This window comes from Excalfactoria chinensis, chromosome 7 (genome assembly GCF_039878825.1).
Source record: "Excalfactoria chinensis isolate bCotChi1 chromosome 7, bCotChi1.hap2, whole genome shotgun sequence".
NCBI classification, from domain to species: Eukaryota; Metazoa; Chordata; class Aves; order Galliformes; family Phasianidae; genus Excalfactoria; species Excalfactoria chinensis.
In genome coordinates this window covers 29,625,502-29,652,561 of record NC_092831.1, presented here as the reverse complement: position 1 = coordinate 29,652,561, position 27,060 = coordinate 29,625,502, and the positions used below count along the sequence as shown (strand labels likewise).

The 27,060-nt window shown below is 37.0% G+C and overlaps 1 protein-coding gene across 12 annotated transcripts in view; it reads right to left on the bottom strand.

Moving 5' to 3' along the window:
- GULP1 (GULP PTB domain containing engulfment adaptor 1) overlaps positions 1-27,060 on the bottom strand; it is a 139,203-nt gene that overhangs the window by 75,638 nt on the left and 36,505 nt on the right. The window contains exon 2 of one of the 12 annotated variants that reach the window (XM_072342165.1): positions 18,042-18,184. The exons of 10 other annotated variants lie outside the window; for them this stretch is intronic. The gene's annotated coding sequence lies outside the window, so the exon portion shown is untranslated. Of the gene's footprint in view, positions 1-12,325; positions 12,373-18,041; positions 18,185-27,060 lie in introns of those variants that run through there. One more of the 12 variants, XM_072342166.1, reaches the window with a different exon arrangement.

Genomic DNA, 27,060 nt, shown 5'->3' with positions numbered 1-27,060 from the left:
CATTCAGAATCAATGCTTTAATTGTTTAGCCTCATGGACAACAGTAAGTTGTGTTTGTAGAGGTGAACAGAGGTTTAAGTGATGGTGACAGTCCTCAAAAGCGAGAATAGTCTGGCAACATCCATTCCAGCAATCCAACTCAATAAACCTCTTAAGTGAGAAACTCACCAAGTAGGTTATATTGTCTTCTTAAGCTTAATCATATTACACTAGTTTTGCCTACCTTAGTTTGTTTTTGTTTGTTTGTTTTTTTTTTACCCCTTCTGAATACAGTCTGAGGAGTCTCAACATTGTGACAATAAAGTGATATGAAAATGTGCTATGTACAAATATGAAAGCACACTAAAGCATAGAAGGCAAAATAGTATTTCTTAATAAATTAATCCCCTTGTCTCTTATAAAGGAAGTATGCGTTTAAGTCATTTAGTACAGCATGCATAAAGGCGAAACATTCAGATTTTGCACATCTTTAAGGTTACTATGAGTTGTATTTTGAGATCTTTATTTAACTGATCCATCCAAGAAAAATGTATCACAAGTAATAAGAATCACTAGAAAACATACACCCACATAGTAGGCTCTCCAAGCTAGCAAAGATTACATTTCTCTCGCTTTCTTGACTAGGAATTATCTTTATGTTTTAACAAGCCTACGACAAAGAAAAGCATGTATGTTTTAAACATCTAGACAGATTTGCAAATATAAACTCACACCCATTGCACTTAAAGCAGAGAATAGCACCAGCTTCTTGAGACTGAGATGACACAAAGCCTAATCCTGCTCCAATTACTTCCCACTTTGAGACATACTGAGAATCTAATACACCATTCTGATAGAGCTTTAAATTTGCATTTCCAAAAGCTCTCAATGGGTTATCTTCGGTAAGCAGATATGAGTGTATTCTCCTGTCCATCACTAAGCGTATGAGACTGGGGTCATAACCTATACATTATTTCATGTAACAAACAATGTGAAGGTTGCTATAGCTATAGATTTATACCTGGTATAGGAAGGGCATCATTCTGTGCTGAATACTCACAATCACATGGAAGAAACAAACATAGAGTTAATTCTCCAAATGCTTCTTGAACTCTGCCAGCACTAGACCACATTGCCCTGAGGAGCCTGTTGCAATGCCTCACCACCCTTTGGTGAAAAACCTTTTCCTAATACAGTCTCAGCTCTCCTGACACAGCTACGTGCCATTGACACGTCGTCCTATCACTGTCACCAGAGAGCAGAGCTCAGCACTGCCCCTCTGCTCCCGGTGAGGAGCTGCAAGATGCCATGTGGCCTCTCCTCAGGCTACTCTGCTCTACACCTAACAACCACCCCCACATACACTTGGCTCTCTAGGTCCCTCACCATCTTTTTTGCCTCACTTAAGCTTTGCAGCCACGTTTTCTATAATTCAGTGTACATTCATAATGTATCAAAATATGGATTCAAGACACATTTTCAAGACAAACAGTGCCCTCACACAAGAAACTAAACACCAGTATACAAGATAACTCTAAAAAGATAGTTGCAGCAAGCAACAAGAAAACCATACCGCAGACATCACAGTGCATTCTTTAAAAACCAGAGACAAGAAACCACAGTATAACCCCCAGAGGACTGAGTCCCTACAGCATTTAAGTGCTACAGAAAACAGTACTAAAGCAAACTAAAAATAGGCATCAGCTGGGGAAATAATAAAAACAGGACCACCAATATAAAACTGAACTTTATAGCCAACTCTTACAGCCATCTATTTGCTATTCTCTCATCCCTGCAGAAACATATTCATTTCTAATAAAATGAATTATGCATAGATAGTAGTTCAGACAACTTAATGACATTCTCAGGACAACTCCACATAAAATACTAGTATCACTAATAAAAAGTAAATTATTTAATGTTTTAGATGCACGTCTGTACAACTTCATGCAAAAAAGTAACCCACATTTCTGAAACAATTTAACTCCAAGAATCAACAGCACAAGGAAAAAAAAAACAACTGAGTGTACCTTTATGTATTTCACAGCAGTCCCCTTCAAAAGCAGTAACTACAAGTACTAAACGAACAACATGAGGCATCATGAACAAAAAAAACTGAGCATAAGGATGACTGAAAAAATGAAGCACCTTATAAGAACTTCCAGAGTAGGGAACAGTCATTAGAGAACAATGCTAAAAAATTCAACTCAGCAACATCTTCAGCTAAACATTTCCACCATCTATTCTGTTCTAATGGAAAACTTATGTCAGAAGACTAAAGCAAAGCCCACCCTTTGGTAAAGGCATAATATATAAATAAAAGTACTTGCATAGGTGTGCAGCACAAATTGGACCACTTATGGCATGAAGACAAAAAAAGACCGACTTATTAATCAACACCTTTGGCCTTTAAGATTATAACTGTGGAGTAGCTGTTGCAGGACAACCACAACTATGTTCCTTCTGAGAAAACAGTACTTGCCAAGGCAAGCATACACATTCTTCAACAATATTGATGCAAGTCACAGAAACACAATTTTCATTGTGTAATGAAAGTAAAATAGTGCTGTTGAGGAACAGAGACAATAAAACACCACAAATGAATAATTGGCAATTACCCCAAAATTTAAAAGCCCTGAACCTTATTTCACATAGAACAGAAAACTACATATGTGCTCTGGTAGGATGGAAAGGATCTGAAGACAAAGTTCTAACAGATAGGAGCAGTGAGCAGCATTAAGTACTGATGTGTATTTAGAGACATAAGTATCAGATCACTCTGCAAAACCTCCGTGCTCCTTGTTTCTCACTTCATTTATGACTATATGCATGCATGAAGTTATTTGTTCCTTGACCTTCTCTGATTTAAAACTTTTTGGACTTGCACAGAACAAATCACAAGCCTCATGTTTAAAACTTCCATAACCAGGAACAGCAAGATTTCACCTACTCAGAACAGCATGGTGAATACAGAGGCCAAATCTGAATATCCTTCGTGTCTTCTTTAAAAGGTGAATATCATTTCTTGTCAAGAGGCAAAAAAATCAGCACTGCAGCCTGAGTAACTTGACTATCCTGAAGAAGCCTATGCTGTTTTGCAGATAGCCACTTTTAAGACATCACCAGCATCAAACTAGGAAACAAGACGTATGTTGTAGACTTTCCATTTGCAACATATACACCAAACCAAACAGCAATACTTACTAAGTAGTCAGCGGAAAAACATCCAGTTTGAAAACAACTTAAAAATTAAACAAATGTATTAGTTTTAAGGTGTCCTTCAGGTTATCTGGAATCTTCCACAAGCCACACCAGTGCCTTCCAACCCCTGGAAAAATACAAGCAAGTCCAAGCTAATTGGCCTAACTACTGTATTATAAACTAAAGCAATGCTAAAGTTAAAACTAGCATAATAAAGGAATGTAGTTTATTGTTCTTAACAGTGAAGCTGCTTCCCCTACTCATGGTATTTTTTTAAAACAAATAAAGTAGAGGTTTCCAGTGGCATTAAATGTATTAGCCCTCATATGGAATTACCATTATTCCATCTTGCAGGTAGTTACATTAATACAGAAACAATATTTAGCCACCCAGGGTCATCAAAAGAATTAACAAAGCTGCAGTGAAACCCAGGACTTCGAAGTCCCATATCCCTGTTTAATTATTTATCTACATAAAAATATTGTATACTACTTATTCATCCCACTAAGATGGGTATTTCTTCTCTGTATGTATTTATGGCAAGCTAAGACTATGCCTCTTACATTTATGTTACTGTAGAACTTGACTACCCAAAAGCTAAGCTGCATTTTCAAAGCCATTATGGGAGATTAAAGGTAGTTCTAAAGACCGGATGGAGTGCCACCCTCCAGTCATTTTAAGGCTTCATTCCTCACATTAGAATAGAGAGTGCAGTGAGGATCAACCAAAGATGATGAATGGCAACTCTACTTCACAAAACAGTTACTATGCCCATGGTACTGCTGTGAAACACAGAACTTATACTTGTAGCAATCACCGTGGACTACAGCAAAGCTTTACTGTAAACTCCCCCTACCGCTGCTTTTGGTTACTTTTTCAGCTGAAATTGATATTCAGTCTTCCAAACTGTCCTAACAGGCCAGCTGATCTTTATGAAACCCTTTGATATCAGAGGCATGTCATATTTCCTGCTGTTATTATGATGATCATAAAATAGTTCACTTGACCAAGTTTTTTGCTAAATGACACTTCACTTCAGAAAGTTACACTCAAGAGGTTTCTTGGTTAGATTACTGGAAGAAGAGAATTTATTCACCACCATATCTGGAACTCTGCTCAGCTACCTGATTAAACCTCTATTATGAGGAAATTATCTTGTATTGGTCTGAAGTATTTATATTTACCATATGATTTCCTTAAGCTGTTTATTGCCAACTGCATTCATCAAAACAAAACTGTGCTAATCACCTTTTTACTGCTGCTGTAAGAAATTAAGAGGATATCTTGTCTTAAAATACTTTGCCACTAAATTACCAGAAGCATTTACAGTCTTAGGACCTTGCAGGTCTAACTGCCCGGTACCAATACAGGCCTACAGTTCTATGTGGTTTCAAAAGGACCTTTTATGCTTCTCAGTTTCCTTTTTTTTTTTTTTTTTTTTTTGATTTTTTTTTAATTTTTTTACTCAAGGGAAAAAGAACCAATGCATAAAAACAGAAAAGCTCCCCATGCTTCTTTCCCATTAGCTTTCCATCAGAAATAACTTTTGCCCTGATATCTATGCCACATGCCAACCTCATATTAAATATGGGATTGAGTCTTCCCATATATTTATTTTTTGTGAAAGACATGTGAAAGCAACAACCATCTGGCACTACGTCCCTATTCTGTAGTGCAGAGTAGGCTCACTTCCATGCAACCAGACCTTGTCTTTGCTAAGGGTGATGAACAACATCACTCATTACAATTGACTATTGATTTAACTGTTTCATGAATACTCCATTAGAACACAATGACCAACATAGTTTAAATTGATAATTCTGTGCATTACAAAACCTGCACATTTCATTCTGAAAGAAAATTTCACTTGATTATATGTATATATTTTTACAATTTTTGTTACATACAATATTTTCTTTTTACTTGAACAATGAATGAACTGCACCTCAATATCTGATTCTACTTAACCTATACTCTAACAGTGGCAAACGGGTACAGTTCCCAGATCCCAAGTCAGTAACCAGGTGGTACAGAACTTCATTCGCTAATAGAAAGCTGCGAAAACGACAACATCATTTTTCTGCTTTTAATTAATTAAAAGAAGGTAATGCTGTTTTAAAAAGCTTTCATGACTCAGACTGTTAGCCATAACAGTACTATGCAAACTCCTCTTCAGAAAAACAGCATTTTTGCTGATAAAAAGATACATACCAACTAGCACCAAACGCTAACTGCAAAAAAAAAAATAAATAAAAAAATCCTTGTTAAGACTTCAAATGTGCTGTGATATTCACCACTCAACTTTCTGCTGCATTTTTTTAGCAGTTCAAGCTGTGTAACAACATAATTTTGGTTTTTCCAAGTAACAAGCCAGAATGATCAGTTGTAACTCCCCAGATCAAGGAAATCAAGTAACCTGAACTCGTTTTTAAACTTATCTCAAGTGACTGACTTGAAATGCTAACAAAGTACTGACTTCACTCAGGGCCAAAAAGCTATGTTTTGTCTTGTATTTCTCCTGATAACAAACATGTGCACAATTAACACTACTTATCTAATGAACAGATTCACTGAATTGCAGGAACTCATCTCCATCATTTGTTTAAGCTCATTGCAAGTACTAGGACCTCATCCATCTTGGCTATCTACTTGTCCTAAATATCCATACAGCTCCCACACTATCACAGTATTTGACACCTCATTTAATCACATAGTAAGGATCTGCCAACTTTATAGTTCAGAGTTGCATTTTCTAAAAAGCAGAGTAAGGACAGGAAGACAGATGCTCTGAAGAACACATTTCCCCCATCATTTAGCAGTAACGGTTGGAAGACACCGAGGGTAAAGTAATTCACTGGATATATATGAAGAGTGAAAAATGACATGGAAGGAAGACAGTGCTAGAAACACACTCTGAGCTTCCTGAGGACAACACATGAACAAGGACACAGAGTACACAAACATAAAGGGCACCAGCATTAAGACAATGCAGTCAGAGGGGCAGAAACATTCAGAAAAAACCTAGCTTTATATTTTGAACCACTCAGTGGGGAGGAATAAAACTAACAGTCATATGGCCGGCAGTTTTATATTAACATGATATTTTCAAGGATCTGTTGAAATACAACATGAATAACCGTTCAACAAATACATAACACCTTCCCAATAAGAAATTACAAAGTAATGAGCTGTGTCATTTATTCACAGGTAGAAGAGGACTCTCCATAGTAGATCATAACACTGACTATCACTGCCCAGCCCACCACAGGCAGGCAGGCAGCCAACCATACATACTTGCCTATGTCTTCACAATTCATGTGCCAGTATGGCAGAGTAACCATTAGAACAGTAAAGTGAATCTCCGAGGAAGTCTGCAAGTCTCCAGTTCACTCAGGAAAATGAAACATAATTGAAAAGGGAAGAGATGAAATCAGCATGTAGAAGAGAAACTAAGAAAAGCCCTGCTCGCTGCTACCTGATAAAAGTGCAAGATATAATAAAAATAATTTCAAAGTGGCACATAAATCTCCATGTTTCTGACATTCACATTGTTTTTATGTAAAAACATAAAATAGACCATAATATAAACATTCTTGCCAAAGTGCTTTTTGTCCAAAAGTTAGCAAGAATGATTAACAGCTGCTCAGAAAGCTTTGGAATTCCCATCACAAAAAAAAAAAAAAAAAAAAAAAAAAAGAAAAAAGCAACAAACCAGAGCTGTTAGGTATACATATATATCTGGTGAGCCAATCAAGCTTTTGTTGCTTAATGGCTAATTAAGATTTTTCAGCTGTCAAAGGAAGGATGTACATAAAACCTCTCATAATGTTGTTACCTAAGCTATCGTTATTAGCCCAGACAGCAGCCAGGTAAAGCAACACATCTTGTAAGCATACTCAGCATTCATACTTACATTCTAGAAGCAAGTGGAAGTGTCCATTTTACAAACAAAACACAATGAAATCAGGAAAATAAGTTAAAGAACCATTGAAACAAATGACTATGCACAAATGACCTTGACTATACTTGGGGGAGCTCCAGCCTTCCCACTTCTGTGGCACACGGAGCTTAAAGACGACAACAAAGCTTAATACTTAATAATAATACAAAGAGACATATAAAGAACATTACAACAGTTCTGTACAGACTCAGAATCAAACAACCTAATAACCTAGATTACACAATAGTCTGAATTTTCTAATTCTGGTACTGAATTCCTGGCAGTAATTAAGGAAGTCACAAACGAATACACATAAAGCAAAACAAACAGAAAACACATTACAGTAGAGTACCTTTACTTTTTTTTTTTTAACAGCACTACATGCTTCCATGCTTTAGCCACAACTGGTGAGATGTGAAGTACAATAGAGCTTGGACTGCTCCTGAGAGAGATCAGCAATTACAATTTCTTTCTCTTTCCAAGATAATACAAGCAATACAAAACCTTTTTTCTTCTTTTTTCTTTTCTTTTCTTTTTTTTTTTTTTTTCCTCTAATTAAATCAAAGTTATTTTTAGGGAAACACATCTTAAGTTGAATTATTAAAGAAGAAAACAGGTAGTGGCAACAGGTGGCATGTGGAAGTTAATAAAGAAGTGAACTGCTGTACAAAGCCACAGAGCTGTTCACAACATAGGGATTGACTGGTTTTTAGTTAAACACTTTACATTCACTCAAAAGTATTGAAATACAGTGAACAAGCTTGTTTTGGTTGTGGAGGTTTTCATTTTTCAAATAAGTAATTGAGTAGATGGGGAGGGCTGCGTCTCCCCTACAAACAAAACACAAAAAGCTACTGACTTGTCCCAGGGAACTATCCCAGCCGGCCTCTGATACTTGTGTTGGTTTGTTTAGTCACGCTGAGAAGTACACCTCTATAAATGCAAAATGTGACAACCAATATAAATTCCTAATCTACCCAATTGTTGTATCCATAGAAGGTAAGTAAGTAAGGGAAGCAAGTAGCCTTGAAAAGGGATTTCAATGGCAAAATATTATTAACCCAAGACACTAACAGACAGATAATGGGCAAGCCACAGGCACTGTCATTTCTTCCAAACTCAGTACAAGTAATGCTGTTTGTATAGTGAAAGAACAAGAATCTCAATTGCAGTAACAAAAGCCATCACCTTTTCTTTGCTAATTTGCTTTAAAAATGGGATTTCTAAAAAATGTTGTCAATAGCACAAATACATATAATCACTTAAAAATCCTACTTACACAGAAATAACATGTAGGACATCTTATGAAACATTTTTTATCTCACAAAAACTGCATGCTGTAGCAATGAACATTTCAAACATTGTCTGAATACAGTTTTACTATAATTTCATTTTTCGTTTTTAAGAAGAACAAAGGAGGAAGGAAAAAAAAAAAACCACCAACATACAACCATGAATTTAAGTGTGAAAACCCAGTTACAGCTCTCTTCCAAGTTTAAAGATGGAAGCGAAAAACTAAAAACATGGAAGCATGACAGCTAAATGTTCCAGATGTGAGGCCAAGGAAAACAGCTTAGACACAGGCTGGGCACCATCACTACTACAGAGAGATATAGAATGACAAAAACAGTTATTTCTCAATTCACTGTGTGGAAATACTATTAACACTTTCCAGATGTGAAAGAAGGCAGCCGCATGCACTGAAAAAGTTACTAGATGCTGATCCAAAGCACTGGTTGTCTATTGGTTACCACTATCATTAAAAAGTTGAAAAACCCACTCATATTCCAGTATATTGCCTGCCTGCCATCATCTATAAGTCAACAGCATTTATAACATGAATAACTCAAAAAATTCTAAAATAGTTTCCAAATACCATCATCATCCTTGTTTGTTTCTGCTGGTGAGTTCTAAAGATGGAATGTTTAAATACAGAAAGATTACTCAATTGCAGCAAGCAAGCTACAAGATTAAAGAAGAAATGCAAATCAAAGACCATGTACTTTTCTTAACTAAACTGCATTACCCTCTGCAACTACTACTACTTCTATAGCCCAGAGGATTTTTAAAGGAGACAATATTCACAGACATGCAAAAGATGCCTACAACGTTAAGATACCTTCTTATCTCAGACAGATTCCACTTTAAAACATCTAACTGGGCAGTTAAAACACCCACGGTTCAATACTACAGCAAACTACCTGAACATCCAAATCCTGTTTCTTAAGTACATTCTTTTCAACACAGCACTAGCAGACCAAGACTTGAAAAAGTGATGAGCCAAGCTAAAAACAGTCACGATCATCACTGATTCATTCAACAGATTTACCTGTCATTGTCTGCTGGTTTGGAGACCAAAAGGTAATGGTAATGTAACATTCCCTCCTGAGTTTTGAAATATCCATCCACCTAAAAGCTGAGTACTTCTTCATTTACACCTCTATGTAATGATCTGCTACCAGGACATTACACTCACTCTAAAAAGAGAAGGCAGTGATGTAACAACTACTTGTTTGCTAGAATCTAAGTAAGACAAAGTCCTAGGCTACAGCAATTACACCACTGTTAGTAGAAACAAAAGCTAGCTCACTAACTCAAACCAGCTTCATGGTCCTCTTCCATGTTACAGTAAAACCAAACATCCAACCTAACTGAAGCTAACTGAAGATATACTTGAAGCATTATGAATCATCTTTTTTTCTCCCAGAGCAAGCCAACCCTTTTTGAGATGGATGCCCACTCCTTATTACAAAGATACAGCTAGGTAAGTAATCCACTACATCTGAGCTACTTGACTTAGTATTGGTCCTCAAAAGATGGCATATTAAGAAATATTACACCCAGAACACCCTGGAGAGGAGAAAAGCCAAGACGTGCCAGAAAACAGAAAGCTGCACAAAGATCTTGCTCACTCAATGAAATGGTCCCAATTCAGCAATCTCTCTCTTCTCCTCAGGCACACAGAATTCTTAACTGCTGAAAGATAAAGTTGCAGAGCAGAAACTTAAGATAATAAGGCCAAGGCTGATACAAGCTATAGATAATTAGGCAATTACAAATTAATCTTCACAGTGTATGCACAGCGGAGTAGATAAGTTTACTAAAGTTGTAGGAACAGTCTAAACATGAACACAACATGAATTTAATCCAGTTAAAAAATACAAGCTAGGCTGCTGACACGGCTGCATGTGTGAGGACTCATCACATCGTTTTTCATTTCTGACTTGTTTTTCACTTACTTGAAAAGTTTAGTTCCTTTGCAATTATGTATATCTGAATTAGGAACTCTACCAACTGTCCTCAAAGAAAGGCTACAGTCAGCTACATAGCATCCTTAGTAATTGATACGAGAGTTTAAAATAGAGATAAGAATTTAGCTGAAATTAGTTAACACATGAAGATAAAACACAAATTATAACAAGAGATATCATGGAGTTCTGAGTTGTTTTTATCTTCTACCAAGCCAAATGGTAACCCACATCCAAATTGCTTATGTCAGCTAAAACAGATGAGAAAATGTTTCTGCTGTCACATTTAGTGAAGAATAAAGTGCACCAAGTTTACAGTTATATGTCTTCCATGGGTTGGAAAGGACTTCAGACCATCGAGTTCCACTCCTCCTGCCATGGGCAGAGCTAACACCATCAGATAAGACTGCCCAGGACTCCATCCTACCTCGCTCTGACCACCTCTAGGGATGGAGCGTACACAGCTTTTCTAGACAACCAGTGCCAGTGCCTCAACAACTTCCAAGTAAAATTATTCCTTCCTCAGAACTAAAAACAGTTTCTCCTTCTTTACTTTGAAACTGTTACCCCTCATCCTACAATATTCTGTTTGTTTTTAAGGCAGATAGAGAAAGAAAAAGGAAAGACAGGAGGCAGGTAACTCAACCTTCTTTCCTCAATGCTACCCCTGTTATCTGGAGTTCACAACACAAATGAGATCTTAGTCTTTTCTTCTACTACCTGTAGCATCTCAGAACATATGACGTTGGACCATTTCCAAGCATCCCAGTAAAACAGAACTTTTTCCTCAACAAATTTTGTCTTGCTGTTTAATTCAATGTCACAGAGACAAAGAACATAGAAAACACAATACTACAGACAAAGCAGATAACTACTTCAGGCACTGTAATGCCACTTCAATCATCATCATCATAACATTTCCAAAGCCAGAATGATTTTCTAATGAACTCATCAACACATAAGCAAAAGCAGCAAGAAGCCCATGCCAGAGAGCGCATCCTTGAATCACAGGAAACCAGAAATGCCAAGGAAGGTGTATAAATCACATGCAACAGCTACGTGCAAGGTAGCATAAATCACTTCATACAGAATAAAGACAAGTTTAGCCAGGAAGACATAAATAAACAACCACATCAAGGAAGAAAGCGCAGTGGAGGAAAAGAAATGAAAAATTCAATTGGCCTGACAGATACACACTGTGACACTGCAGTGAAATTCAACTAGAAGCTCAGGAAATTCCCAAAGACTTGGAATATCATACTTGCACTTGTAGCTTCGTGAATGAGTGAGGATTAGACGCTAAGCTGCCACACAGCATAACAAGTGTTGTCTATCTAATGGGGCAACATTTTGTTAACACTCTAAGCCAACAGTTCATTTTATTAGGCAAGCAACAACGCACACTAGATCATCCAAAAACTTCATCATCTGCACTGAACAGTCCCTGCAGTGCTAACAAATCCTAATGAAAGAGCAGATCTTGGTTTTGCTGGCCTCCTTTCTTCTATATGCAAATCCTCTATTCTTATGGTTATTTAAATTAACAAGGATAAAGCAGTTAGGATGGCATATCAACTATACCTTAAACTGAAGGGCAATTAGGAGTCTGACCTTACACACTCCGCCAACAGGCACACCAATGCACCCATTTATTTTATTAAAACTACAAAAAAACAGATTACTTTTAAACATTTAATATCACTGCTTGACTTCCAGAGATGCTAAAGCCTAAAGTTGGACTAAAGATAAAAAGCTTATAACCTAGAAGCATGCTAAGAGAAAGTATAATTGCCCATAAAAAAGAAATTAATTAGAAGTGCAGCAGAATCCTTACCACCTGCTTAATTTCAGAAAAGTTTAATGGTCCTCTAAAAAGGAATGAGTCGCTCCCAAACGGCAGGATGATGTTGCTAATATAGGTATATGAAGCAGCTCTAACTAAGAACATAAAGCATACCTGGAAGCAATTGTGCATCTTCAGTCAAACCATGATGCCACAGGCAATACAGCCAAACAAGAAAAAACAGTAACACTAGCAGCCCAGCCGCTTGGAATTCTGTGACAGACAAAAGGGAGGTACCGCATCAACCTGGCAGAAACAGCAGAGAGAAACATAACTTCAAGTAAAAAGATGCTTGTCAGCACCACCAAGCACATAGCTTTTAATTTTTTCCTGGTATACAGGAACACACTGTGTCACCTAAATGCTCTCAAGGAAACAAACAAACAAAAAAAGCCCCGGCAGGTAAATGCCCTGCAATTGTTTCCTAAAACTCTTACGGCAGGTCACGCTGCCCAGCACACCAAATTATCAAGGGACCAGACAGTGCCAAAACACACACTGCAGTTCCATCCTGACATAGGCTAACAAGACAGAATACACTACAAAATATAAAAACAAAAGGACTGCCTCCACCAGCTTCATCACTGTTTTGCACTGCACTACTGAACTGCAAACCACAGTGTTAAGGTACATTGGAAACATTTTGGTGTATAACCATCTCTTCTTGGGAGAAATGCCAGATACACTCCAGGGGCTGGGCCAAAACAGTCAGAAAATTATGAAACCAACTCATTTACCCTCAAGTCTGACTCTACCGCACAGCACTCTGAGTTATCAGCTCAGCTTGACAAAGTCATTTAGATGATAATATGAAGAACAATTCTCTGCATCTTATAAAAATTGCTTTGTGTAACTACAAGCATCTCTGCACAAAACATCCAAAAAATGCAAACTATCAGGGAACAAAGTCAGAGTTCATTAGCTTGCTCCAACCGCATGAAGACATTTTTATTATGTTAATTTACTTGAATGGGCCATTAAAATAAAAACCCAAATATACAGTCTAGCCGAATATTACAGCCGCTTGGATGAAACAAAACCTTTCCAATGACATGCAAAATGGCAATTCTACATTAAGCATGACTCCCGCCTTCATCTTCCTTCAGATCTTGACTTGTCTATTATAAAGAGAACAAAAACAGGCATTATTTGTTCCCCTGGCTCTTTATGCAGGTCTCTAAAGAGCACTTAACCTCAACAACTAATTTATGGTATTAAGCTCTTGGACATTAAGTATCTCAAATTCCACTCCAGGGTATTAGGCCAACTGCTGTTTAAATTACGTTTAAATTAGCTAAATCATGACTCTCCACTGGAAAGATCTGCCTTATAGATCATGTCCTTAGGGAATCAAATGCTTTAATGACATCCTACAACTAAGCTAATCAAGAATCAGAAATGGAGTTAATTATAACTGAAGCAGAGGCACTGAAATAAAGACAAAAAAGTCAATAGTGTTATCTAGCTGAAACAGGTCACGCATAGTAGAGTTTCCCACCATTTTCTACTGCAATACATTACAACTAAAATAAAAAAAAAAAAGCCTCTGTGAAATAACACAAGAAATATGTACTGCTTCTTTTAACTTAAATACAGTGAAACTACAACTCAATCGTAAGGTGGAAGTTTTTAAGTCCCATCACCAGTCTATTTCAGACCTTGATGATGTCACTGATCAATCCTGGCCATAAGCATTTCTAGGTCAGAGCGTACAAATATTCTATTTAACTTCTGCTGTAACCTTACAATGGTATATTCTCACCTTGCTCACAATAAAGGATAGATACTAAACCTACACACACCTATTTTAGTTCAAGTATTCAGTGCTCTTCAAGAAAGAATTTTGCTCTTAGAAACTGCTTGGTACTTAAATTCCAAGAGTCCATATATTGCCTAAGCCTGCTACAAATCACAAATTCACGTGTAGGTTTCAGTATCTAAGCATATTAAATATATTGAGTAAAACCACATCTACAGAACGGCTCTACATTTTGGTCAGAAAATCAGTTCTGTTAATAACATTCTTCCACTACGGATCTGGATTTGCCTCATGCTGTAGGAATAATTTTCAAGTGCAGAGATTAAGGCAGAATCCAGTGCATGTGTGGGTGAGGTTTTGAGGTGATACTGCCAGGAGAAAAAAGTAAACCCATATACTCCCACTTAGCATCAGGCTACAAGATATTTTACAAATCACAAGCTAAGGTTTTTGGTTTTTTTGTTTGTTTGTTTGTTTGTTTTGTCTCAATTCTCACTTGTCCTGTGAGAAAAATCTTTCAGCAAACCTTGACAAAGTAGTAATGCCATCTAAGGAATAAAATTAAGGACAAGTATATCTGCTATTCTATTTTAGAAAGAAGATTAAAAAACAGCAGCCTCTCAGCCTTTCACGCTAGCCAACCAGGAAATCTGAATCACATGATGTCTGAGAATGAGCTGGGAAATACCAGCACAAAATCATGAGCACACACAGACTTCTTGAGAAACAGCAACAAATGAAGACATCATGAAAATAATTTCACATCCAAGGAGCTTTCCGCCAAAAAGTTGCAAGTATTTGCATACACCTACCGCCAAGGACATCAAGGCACACGAGAGAGGTCAATGAGAAATACAAACTAGCAAATTGGTTTTGAGAAGCAATGGAAAAAAAGGGAGTATTTTTAGGAGACTGTAGTAACAGAGCAGGAACCATCCTATTGCCAGATTAACGACATGCCAGCAACAACAGGGTGACTCAGCTGAACCCGTCTTTTAGTTGCCCACTTCCTCTGAAGTACCTTAAATGGAAGATAGGATGTATATTGAAATGACATGCTTACTCTTACATCAGAAAAAGAAAAGCTGCAAGCTTTTACCTTACCTTCCTTTCACTGAGCTAAAAGAAATCTTCACTTTCCCAAAGGCTCCTAGTTCACTACACACTCTTAAAAAACATTCAGCTTCATTATTTCATGTTTTATACAAGTGTACCACAGCCATATCCATAAATAAACCTCATTCATCACTGTTAAGCTGCCGGCTTTTGCATTTTTCCCAATAAATCAATAGAAACTTCACAGCTGCTGCCTTTTCTTTATCTAGAGAAGCTTTTCTTCCCACTCCAAATATAGGCAGGTAGTTTACAGCAGTGCTTCTAATCTAAGCTCCAAGTTAACAGGTGTGGAGAAGGGAGAAACAACAACAGGAAAATAAACAACAACAACAAAAACAACAACAACAAAAAAAAAAAAAAAAAGAAAAATAGATTTTCAGTATTCATGCCAACAGGCATCAACTCTCTCAGCAGTATGGTTACTTAAACATAGTAACTTGGACTGCCAGAGCTCTAGCCAACAGCTTGGAGCTGCCACACTCAGAGGCTGACCATGCCAGGAGTATTGCTTAATAGTCAAAACAGACATGAGCAACACAGGCCATAAACAGCCATTTGGCTTTGTTCGAAGTACTTTAAACAGAAAACAATAAGCAAAGTCCAATATGAATTCCACTGCCTTCAAACCAAAATTAAAATCAGAACCTCTCCACTAAGAGTTCCCTAACACATACAGATATTAAAGCAATGGACAGCTAACAGCAGCTAATAAAACAGCTCACATTTTCATATTCAGATTACTTGCAAAAAAAAACAAAAAAACAAAAAAACAAACAGCAGACACTTATTCTAACTTTGAATTTATCACTTATTTGTCAACATATCTGAACCTTAGTCACTACTAACTTAATAGTTTCTCATGCACTAAAACAAACATAAACAATGACATATTAGACGTGAACTGCTGTGCTATAAAGCCATGCAACTTAACAATTTAAGGAGATGCATTACCATCAGGTTAATAGAAAAACACTTCACACAACCTTTCCAATGAATTTTTGTTGGGAAGTTCTAAACCAGTAATGAAAAAAAAAACAAATTAAATCTTCAGATGATTCAAATGTTTACCTGTAATTTCCTTACCTACAACTACCCTACACAAACAAAAAAAAAAAAACCCACATTTAACAGCATAACCATTTATTCATTAAATTCCACTAAACATAAGCAAGGTACATAGTACTAGACTAAAATCTCTTTCCTTGAACAAAAAGTTGGTTATTAACATCGCTGTAACAATAAATGCAACCACTGTACTCCCAATTCACATGTAGAAATACTACATATCTTGTTTCACTATAAGTAAGTTCAAACCACTCTTTTACACAAACAGTAGCCCAAGAAGCCTTCTCTTGATTTGTTTCTGACTGTACAAGTGTGGCATGTGACAGTCCCTCCTAACTAAGGAGCCTGACCTTCACACCACAATGTTCTCAATTGTGAGACACTTCTGAAGCAGACATGCAAATTTAAAACTTGAAAGTTTAGATGATTCACTTAGAAACATTCAGTAACAGTACTCCCTTCAATCCTCTTGGATCTGTTTACAACATTCAGGTACAAAAGTTAACAAAACCTATAACTTGTACCTGACCAGCAATGGATTACAACTTCCTTGATCCATCAAATGATGGATTCCGCATCTCCCATGCAGAATTAAGCTTCAATGATGTCTTTTGCTGCCTTAATGTAATAACTCTTTTCAGAAATAAACGCTCCTGTCATTTTTTGTTTCCATAATTATTACTTGACCTTACTTTCTTTCTTTGCTAAGTAAAGAGTCCTTCATTCACTGACATCACTGTCAGCATTTTCCCAGTATTTCTCAACTGTTTTTCAACTAAATCTATCCAATTCACTGTTCTGCCTTATTCTTTAAGTAACTACCTAAGGTAGCAAGTAAAACAAGACCAGACACCATTGCTTCCTATTTGACAACATTCTCCATTAAGATCCATCATTGTGTTTCATTTCATTGTTTTCAAGAACAGAGCTCTCACATCCAAGGCTAACAAATTCAAGAAAACAAACACCAAAGGTCTTTCAGCTCTGGCACAACACCAAATTAAAGTACTAAAGCAAAACCAATACTCACTCTATAATGAATAAAGAAGCAAAGCAATTGAAAAGAAAAAAAAAAAAAAGCAATAAAAAAGTTTCTCAGAATATGACACAAGAAAATAGCATCATCTATTTTCACTCATGATTTTCTCTCAGCTAACCCTCTCTTCAAGGGTGGTGTCAGTAACTGCTAAGTCCAGAGAGACCTTACTATCTTCTGTCACTTGCTACCACCAGGTGCAGCAATTTATGATGGTTTACAATGCTTACTATCCCACTATAACTTCTCTTCCAATTCATGGGTGAAAACAAACATCGAGAAACATGAAAATACAGCATGAAACTAGCTAACTGTTCCAGCCTGGATTCTCTGCTTCCCAAGAGAGCACCGTGCCTCAAGTTGAGCAACATTACCTCACATGATATCTCAGCAGTACCCTCCGAAAAAAGGAAAATAGCGAGCAAATAATTTGAACAAAAAGTTGCGCAAAAAGTCAGTAAATAATGTTCTTAAATACACCTAAGTTTACAGTTTTTCCAGCAATTCAGCTAATTGATGATGATGGCAACCTTACCTCCAGACAAGAGACTCAAATATCTATTTAATTTCACTAACTCAACTGTAGCAAAGATGACACTGTTTCTTCCTAGTTCTCCTCATACTTTCATGTGTATTGAATAATTGCAAGAAATACATATTTATTTTTTTATAAATTCCATATACACATATACAGGTAAAAGCTTGTGCATATATCTTGCAATTTATGCAAGTGAGATTTTAAAATTTTTACTACCATCTCAACTTGCTGAAAAAAATTAAGCTGACATTTAACATGAACCTCAGAATGTTCCTCCCAAAAGTAAGGCAGGTGGTAGTTCATGTCCAGATCTTACCTCAATTTGTAAATAAGAAAACTTCTTTTTGCTGATTTTATATTCCTAGTTGAGCAGGTAAATGGCAACATAGGCAAAAAGGCTTCAAGACCGGTACAAGGAATACACTGTACTTAAGTTGGCTGGTACAAAAGCGATACCTACTGAAGAAAACATGGTTTTTGCATATTACTAGAAGTAATTTACTTTCACATTTTACTGCTATCATCAGTTACCTATCTAAATCCTAATTAATTACAAATGATTCAGCAAATGCATTGACTACATCCTTTAATACTATAGCAAGTTCTCCAGACCTGCTGATTTGTATTGAGTGTAACACACATTCATTACTGCTTTTTAAAGACCAAGCTAGCAAAAAATTATATCTATCTATATATATATATATCAGTTCCCATTTGCTACAAGGTGTTTTTCTTTCTGTAATTTAAAAGAATGCATTCTGTCTTTCTACATTTTCCTGTAACCTGGTAAGCTAAGACCAAAACATAACTCAAATATGCCAGACTAATGATTTTGCATATCAAACGAACAAAAGTTCAGTGCCAATACTTCAAAAACACCTTCTCAAAGACTGTATACTATACAACAATATTGCTATTTCACTACCTTGTTATTCTGCCAAACAAAATACTTGTCAGTATTATTAATTACACAATACATCATGCTCATCTACTTCATTTGCTTCTATAATGTCTTTGTAGGAAAACTGAAGTCATATATACTGGAGGTTTTCAGTATCAGAGAACATGTTACAAATGTGCAACACCTTTTCCCTTGGCTTTATGTAAACTAGTGCCATTCAATTGTCAAGACAGAACCAAACTCCGTAAGCAAATGCTAACCCCCCCACCCCCCCACCCCCCCCCCCCCCACACACTGGTACCTTTATAAATACAGCCTAATAGAAGCCACCCAATTCTTGAAGGCAGCATTTTAGTCAATATCTAATCTGCGGAAGACACATGATGCTTGATAACATCTCACAGCTAACGGTTCCTAGTTATTTCAACCTGATTCATTAAGAACCTGCTGGAAGAAAAAAATTCCACTTGAACTGGTGGACACAAAGGCCTGAAGTCAAGTGTACAGTTTGTGATGGAAAACAGAAAGCAAAGCTAAAGTACTCAAAAGAGGGAAGTAACCATGTGGTACAATTGTTACAGCAGGGCCACCCAATAACCAGATATAACAGACTAAAGAAGGAAGCACCATCTAGAACACACACGAGATAACAAGTAGACAAGAAGCCTCTTCACAGGACTGATGGCTGTCTAGACAACCCACACAAACACAGGAAGAGGGACAGGAAGCTTTTAGGCCTTTGATGTGGTGGTTAGAATTAACCAAGAAATAAAAATAAGCAAACCAATTAGGAAAAAAAATAAAACTACACAGAATTCATTAAGACAAGTTCTTCTTTTAAGGTGAATTCAGCAAGCTCAATATTAGGGCACTTCTCTGAAGTTCTGATTTCTCACAGCCAAAAATTACCTGTAAGGAAAAGATAAGGAAAAAAGCCATCATAAAGGATTAGGCAAATGCCCAGATAAAGCATATTCATTTCTTACACTTAAATTTGGCAATGTAGATAGAATAACCTATTTGCAAGGATGAAACTGATGCAGGCCTTGTGAAGCAAGAGAAAAATATCAAAGTAGAACACAGCTTAAATCCTCTGTACAAGTAAAATTTCTTACAGGGTTTTTTTGGAAGATGATTAAGACTACAGAAATAAGGAATATATGCAGACTTCCCTCAACAACCATTTTATTATTACTGTTTTATTTATGCCCAGTTAGTACTTAGAAATTACCTGACAAGGAAGAATCTTCTTAGGACTGCAGAGAAATACCCAGAGCTTGAATCAGAAGGCAAACTGAAGAAATGCTGTGTCTGAAATCTCAGTGATGCTACAGCTTCCTGACAGACAGCAGGTCCAGCTAAGGGCAGGCATGAGTTGTTTCAACACATCATTGTGAGAACATTTAAAGTGAGCCATCTGGTAATCAACAGTTACAGGGCTTAGCACAGACAAACCAAATGGCACTCACACTGCAGCACTGCTATGACTTGGGGCAATTGACCTGCCACAACAGCAGCAGTCCATGAACCTATTTTTAGACAACATATTGCATGTTTTCTTTTATAATACTGTTCTTTACCTGTTTTTTGTATGTTCATAGTTATTATCCTTACAAAAAAACAAAAAAGAACAAAAAGGCCCACAGGAACATCCACCTTGCCACAAAAGAACAGAACTAAGATCTGACAGGCCACTCAATCAGGACTTAAGATGCAATGCTGCATTTATTTCTTATCAGACCATTAAATGTCACCTAACTGCGCCCCAGCTACTGACCTGTGGCACAGAAACAGCATAAGCACACAGCTAAATGAGTCAGCAGAGGGTAGCTGGAAGAATCTGAAAGAAGCACAGAAGTCTGGAGGTATTAGTAAGCAGTAATGCTTTTGCAAAAACAGGTAAAGTAAGGGAAGCTGACATAAATGAACACTTGTTTTGCTGTGTTAATATAAATAACCATGTGTGAAGGCAAGAGTTTTACATCTACATCACATTTCTTAATTTTCATCTTCAAAACATTCGTAAGAAAAACCATCAAAGCAATCAAGTAGGAACTCCAGACAGTCCTACTGCAAAAAATACTGAGCCCCTTGCCTTATAAATGTCAACTCCGAGTGCATCACCTAAAAAGTCACGCATGCTTAGCTCCACAGCCCATCTCTACACAAGAATAAAATCCTAATAGTTTACTAACAGACACAAAAAGCCTGTCATGATGCAGTTAAAAAACCAACAAACATTATACCTTAACACACGCCCCAGAAGAAAATGAAAAAGTCACTGACCAGCTAATACTTAAATTAAGCCAGAAAAAGAACAAGAACAAAAAAGGCAATAAGTTCCTTGTTACTTAACCTATCAAAGAAAAAATACAAATCAAAGCATTTTGCTGCTAGAATATTTCAGTTAGACTGTACAAAAACTTATCTATATCCACATTACCTCTCACATCTATGAGATGAAATAGTTTTAATCAGATACCAGTCTGATATGAAAAAAACATTGAAAACATTTCAACATATTATATCACTGTAAACAACACCAAAACTTTAAGACAGTGCCATACCTGTCCTTCATGTTTTACGTGGGCTCAAGTGGGTGAAGAACACAACTTCATCCCTAGACATCACAAGTCCCACTGCCTTCAAAAACAGCTTCGTACTCCTGAGTTTGTCTGACCTGTGCTGCACTCCTTCATTTAAGAAAGGTTTACACTGTAACACTGAGTAGTAAATGTACTCATCATTAATGCTGGCTCTCTCAGAGGGCTGCTCCAAGTCTGGCAACTTGCAAGTATCTCTGAAACCTCACCATCTTCACTAACACAGAGACTGAAACACATAAACAAGCCACCTTAGTTGTACAGTGCTAGAATTCAGAGTGTACACCAGATACGAGACAACAGTAATAAGTATGGTCTAAGGATAACTGTGCTACTAGGAATATGAGAGATATAAGAGATGAGAAAATATAAGAAATGGAGAACATACTAAGCTAAATCTCACTACAGAAAGGGGAAGTCTCCTATTGCAGTTGCCCATACTAGGCTGGCTCCCCCACACCCACTTGCTTTGAGAAATATTCCCCTGATATTTCTACCAAGACCATTTTAAGATTAGTGTGAGAAGTAAGCTAAGGTGGAAGCAGAGCAAAGGACACCAGAAAAAAGTTTTCCTATTTGCTAAGCTGATCCAAGAACAAAAACAGAAGGCTGAAGTAAGATTCAAGTGCAGATAATCACACTTATAAGTGAATCACACTGATTTTTTGTTCCTGGGAAGGCTGTAGGTTTTCAGGTTGACTGAAGTCTACGCCATAGTACACACAAAATAACCACACAAGTCTCACTGTATCATAACTTCACTTTCACACACAACTTTTAAGTTAATAACACATCCACACACCAGAGGCAGCCCTATATTCATCCCCACAGTTCTTCTTAGACAGAAGTGCATCCTATGAAGGATTGCTTTCTGTTTTATTTTTACCAAGTTTAAAGCTGAATGCTAAGTCACTCTGACTCAGTCCATACTACTTATGGTGCATTAACATGGCTCTCAGACTTATAACAGCATGACCATTTAAACTGAGAGAAGACACAGGAAATGGAGGTAGAAACATAGAGACATGCCCCTCATCCTCAGAAACACAACGCAAAGTGCAGCAATGATAGCGAAGTAGAAAGGTCCTAGATCACAGCAAGTAAAGATTTGCTCAAATGCAACAGCTGTAGGTGCAGAAATAAAGGACAAAATTCTCTTACCTTTGAAAAGTCTCAGGTATACAGGGACCTCCAGAGACTTATCACCACCTCCACTCCGAACCCTGAAATGAGGTCTGGGAAGGGTGTATCCAGGCTCCTCCCATTCCAGCCACTCAAGCACATTGTATGCACCTGAGCTTCCCTGGATTGACCCAGCCTTCCAACCAGGTGCTCAATCAGCGCTGCAGGCTGTACCTCAGCATTTCCACTACACCCCCAGAGCCAGAGTGAGCCCGACCACTGAATACAGCGACTTCTCAGTGCAGGTTCTCTGCATCCACTGAACAGTCCCTTAAGCATTAAAGCAAAATTAGCATTCGAAGTCTGCTCTTAAAATCTGACATCTGCACATTTTAAACAGATTTAAGGAAGGAAGCAAATAGTCCTCTGTTTTTAGTTTTTGATATTGATTCATATTCCTGTTTGGATAGCCAACAGTGATTTACGCTCAGACAAGTTACTCATTTGGAGCCAGTTTCAAAGAAAAAAAAAATGGTTTTACCCAGTGATAGAGTTTGTGACTTATGGAAAACCATTAAAATAATGCTATGTTACAGAAGACAGCTTGCCTAAATCCACACCGTCTAAAATCACATTGAACTGTATTACTTGAGCATCACAGCCCCTAAAAAACATGATTTGTGATGGTTTCATCTCTGCACAAATGGGAATAAAAAAGAAACATAACTGTTATGCCTAGAAAATAAAATTGTCACCACAAATACTGTAGCCTGGGTAAATTTTCAAATAGCTGTGTTATTTTCCAATAATAAAACAAACTCTCTCTGAATCCAAAGAAAAAAGTATTAATTAGATGCTCTGAACATCAGAACACACATTAATTCAAATCTTCAATTCTAGGTTTAGGAAGGACATTTAAACTACCAGCTTGTTTTCAAAAAAGAAACGAAAAGAGATTAGGAGCTCCAAATCATTCAACACACAGTCCCAAACAATTCATTGCTGTCTTACAACCTGATCACAGTGATCCACAGACAAACCTTAGACAGCTGACACTTAAATCACTCTCTTAACAAAAAATCCCACCTGATAGAAATAATCAAAAAGATCAAATCCCTTTCTGACTTAATATCAGATAGTGTTATGTCAATTGATGCTTTTATGAATAAAAGTCAGGTCAGTGTCTATTGTTTCAATATCATTCTGGGCTTATTAAGAAAAATGCCTTCAGTATTCAAGCTGGAGGTCTTCATGCAGCAAGACTTGCCAACTTCTAAGGACCAGCAGGATTCAAAGATCGGTCTCTGCCATCTGCATACAAATGCCTCCCACTCATTTACTCATATGGAAGTTACTGCAACTGAAATAAACACAGCCCCCTTCAAATACAGAAATGGTTTCATCCTGCAACGTTCCTATAGCAGTTGCAATAACACCTTCATAACATACATAACCTCCTGGATGTTGTGCAGCACATCATTTGTAAGCAAAGCATGAACAAATATGTTTATAATAATTAGTAAAAGCCAAAATCTCAGACTGTCTTGGACATATGGTTGCAATGATTTTCAGTCTCTTCTGGGCTGTACTTATCTGCTGTGATTGCATTTCAAAGATACTCCTTGACTACAATGCATAAATTAGAAACAATGTTAACCTGCTGGTGGCTGAATCTATTTTATCCCCAACTATGAGCTTGGAGTGTACACCTAAAGGCAGGACAAGAGCTATGACTGTACTTGTAAACAGAAGCAATGCAAGCTACATATACCATTAGCTTTACTGCAACTGCTATGATGACATCAATACTACAGCATCATCATGCACAGGAGACTGCCCCCACGTTGAAGAAGATTGCTCTGGTTAATACAAGACATAGTATGATGTCAGAGTCACTAATAGAATTCATCCAGGATGGTTCATCATGATCCAGAAAAAAACAAATAAACAAACAAACAAACAAACACCACCACCAACAACAAAAACAGCAAAAACAAAAGGGAAAGCAAGAAGCTGTAGAACACATTGCTGGGAGCACTAGAACTGTAACGTTTTTTACATCCGTAACAACTTCCTTGGCATTACTCCAGATTGCCTTGGCCACAAATCCCTTTCCTTTACAATAAAACATAACTTCTTTGACACTGGTATTGACAACCCATAGACATGATAAGCCATTGAGATAAATGTTTCTTAAGCAGTAGGTTACCTATCTGATAGAAAATGAAATCTCAATCTTCGCATATATTCTAAGTCTGAAGTAAAGATTATCCAGACAGTAATACTGTCTGGATAAAAAACTAACTGCCAAACTAAAACAATATAATTAATAATCAGTTTTTCAACATGACAGCATATTGAGATAACCAGTGATTTGTTGGCACATTTTAATCCATAATAAAGATACTGCATAGGTATGCTCTCAATGGATTAACTCCTTTAGCCAGAAACAACTGAAAGAATCTTTTTAAAGTATTTAAAATGCATTTTCATTGAGCTAAGTGTATTCCTCGTCAGGAAATGGTATTAAGGTGTGGACATATGGTTTTTATTAATTTGAATCTATAGGCTCAATTTTCATCAGAATTTTTAACAGCTCTCAGAGGTGTTGTTTGGGTTTTTGCTATTTAAAATGTATGTTATTTAATGCAAGGAGAAGCCAAAACAACTAAATAGTGGAGACCAAAAATAAATGGATAAACCACTTTTAGACAAGAAACCCAGTACTCCCAAACCAGGACTGTTAATTGGATTAAACACCCCAGACAAAAGTCCCAAGTGATGGAGAATATATATACATGAAGCAAAACACTCATTATAATGAACTTAATATTTTATATATCTAATTAAGAGTTCTGTAGCAAATGTGAACCGATATCCAGAGCAACAAAGATTAAAATACACTTCCGCAAGGCTGCTACGCATACTGAATTACTGCTTCCATTGCTTTCTTGATTAAAACGCCCCTCTGCTGAGACGCCAGAAACCACAATTCACATGGACTGACAACAGGCTATTGACGCCTGCAGTAATCCACAATTTCTGGATATGACAGCTACAAATACCTTGCAATTTGTGCTCAGCTACCGAGTATTATACTTCGAGCTGGACAGCAATAGCTATCTATTCCAGTTAAACACAACTTCATTACCATATTATATCGCATGATGGAGCACTGGTGATATCATGCTTGGCAAGCACTCGACTGAATAAGGGAAGATAGTGCTTCTAGATGATCTTACAGCATCATTCTGTTGGAACAATTCTGTCCATATTTACTCTTGGCCATATGAACAAACAACTTGATATTCTCAAAACCTACGTTTCTTCTTCATCACATTTAACTTAAATATTTTGGTAATGGTTTTACATCAGCCTATGTGTATTTTTTTGCCAGTTAAGACTTTGAATCAATCCTGCTCCAAACCAGACAGAAAACCTAAAAGATATTCTTTCATTTACTAATTACTTTGATTATTCAACATATTTAATTAGCAAAAGAAAAACAGAAAAAATATAAAAAATACAAAGACTTGGGTTCCCTTCTCGGTGTATTAAAGATGTATCTGCTTCAAACACAGTAAAATTCAAGCCTGAGGTCATACACTTCCTTGCTGAATGTTACAGGGTCTAAGAGCCTCCCAGATTCATCGGACATTACTATTATACATTTCTCCATGCCGCTACCACATGTGATATATGGCATGCATCATTTTTCACACCCAGAGGCATACTGTAACATCATCACGAATATATATATATGTATATTTGGTCAAAGCCTCACTGCAGAATTACTGCTTATTTTACTCACACTATTGGCTTCTGAGCCAAGTCATATTTCTCCCAGTTAATAAGAAATATCACAGCAGGAAGTTAATTGCCAACTCCTCCAGAGTTGGTAACAAGACATTAAAGATAACAATAAAGGAACCAAAACAAAGGTAAGAAAGCCTATCCTCACATCATCTGCTAATTTACTATTGTGTAAAAACAACCTAACAAAAAAACAACAACAACAAAAAAAACCCATCATCCACAGCTCTTGATACTCTCCCACACACTCATACCCAACCTCTTATCAACTAGACCAACAGCAAAGCTACTGCAGCATGTTCCACAGTACTCCAAATGGAGCATTCACCCCAAGCAAGACTGCTGGGTGAACAAAAGAAAAGACATCTGGATTTATCTCACAGCAGGGTGAAATGAGGCAAATCCCTGAAAGGCTCTGCAGATTAACTGTCTCCCTGAGCAGGAAGTGCCTTGGACATCATCTGAAGTTAGTAAAGAACCTGGTTAACAGCTAAACATTCCTGACAGGTAGCTAGAGCACAGGGAAAAGCTAACGAGAGCCTCTTTCTCTACAGAGGTGTAATTTGAATCCAATTCCAAAGTCACCAAGTTAACATAATTAACATATGATTTTTGACAACACTTCAGTTGATTAACACAAGCATGATACTAGTTATATCTTCATTTCAAAACTAATTCTGATTGGCTTTATCTGTAGAAAGAAAAAATAATCACAATTTTAGACATAGCCCAGTAAGTGTAAAAAAGGGTTTTCTGAAGGCAGATCTTCAAACAAACCATAATTTCAAGGACACCTTTGTGTACCAGATTTTTACTGTTGCCATCAATCACTATAAAGAAAATCCCGTTTCAGTATGATAAGTAAAAACCAAACTGTGAACATGAGATTTAATGCA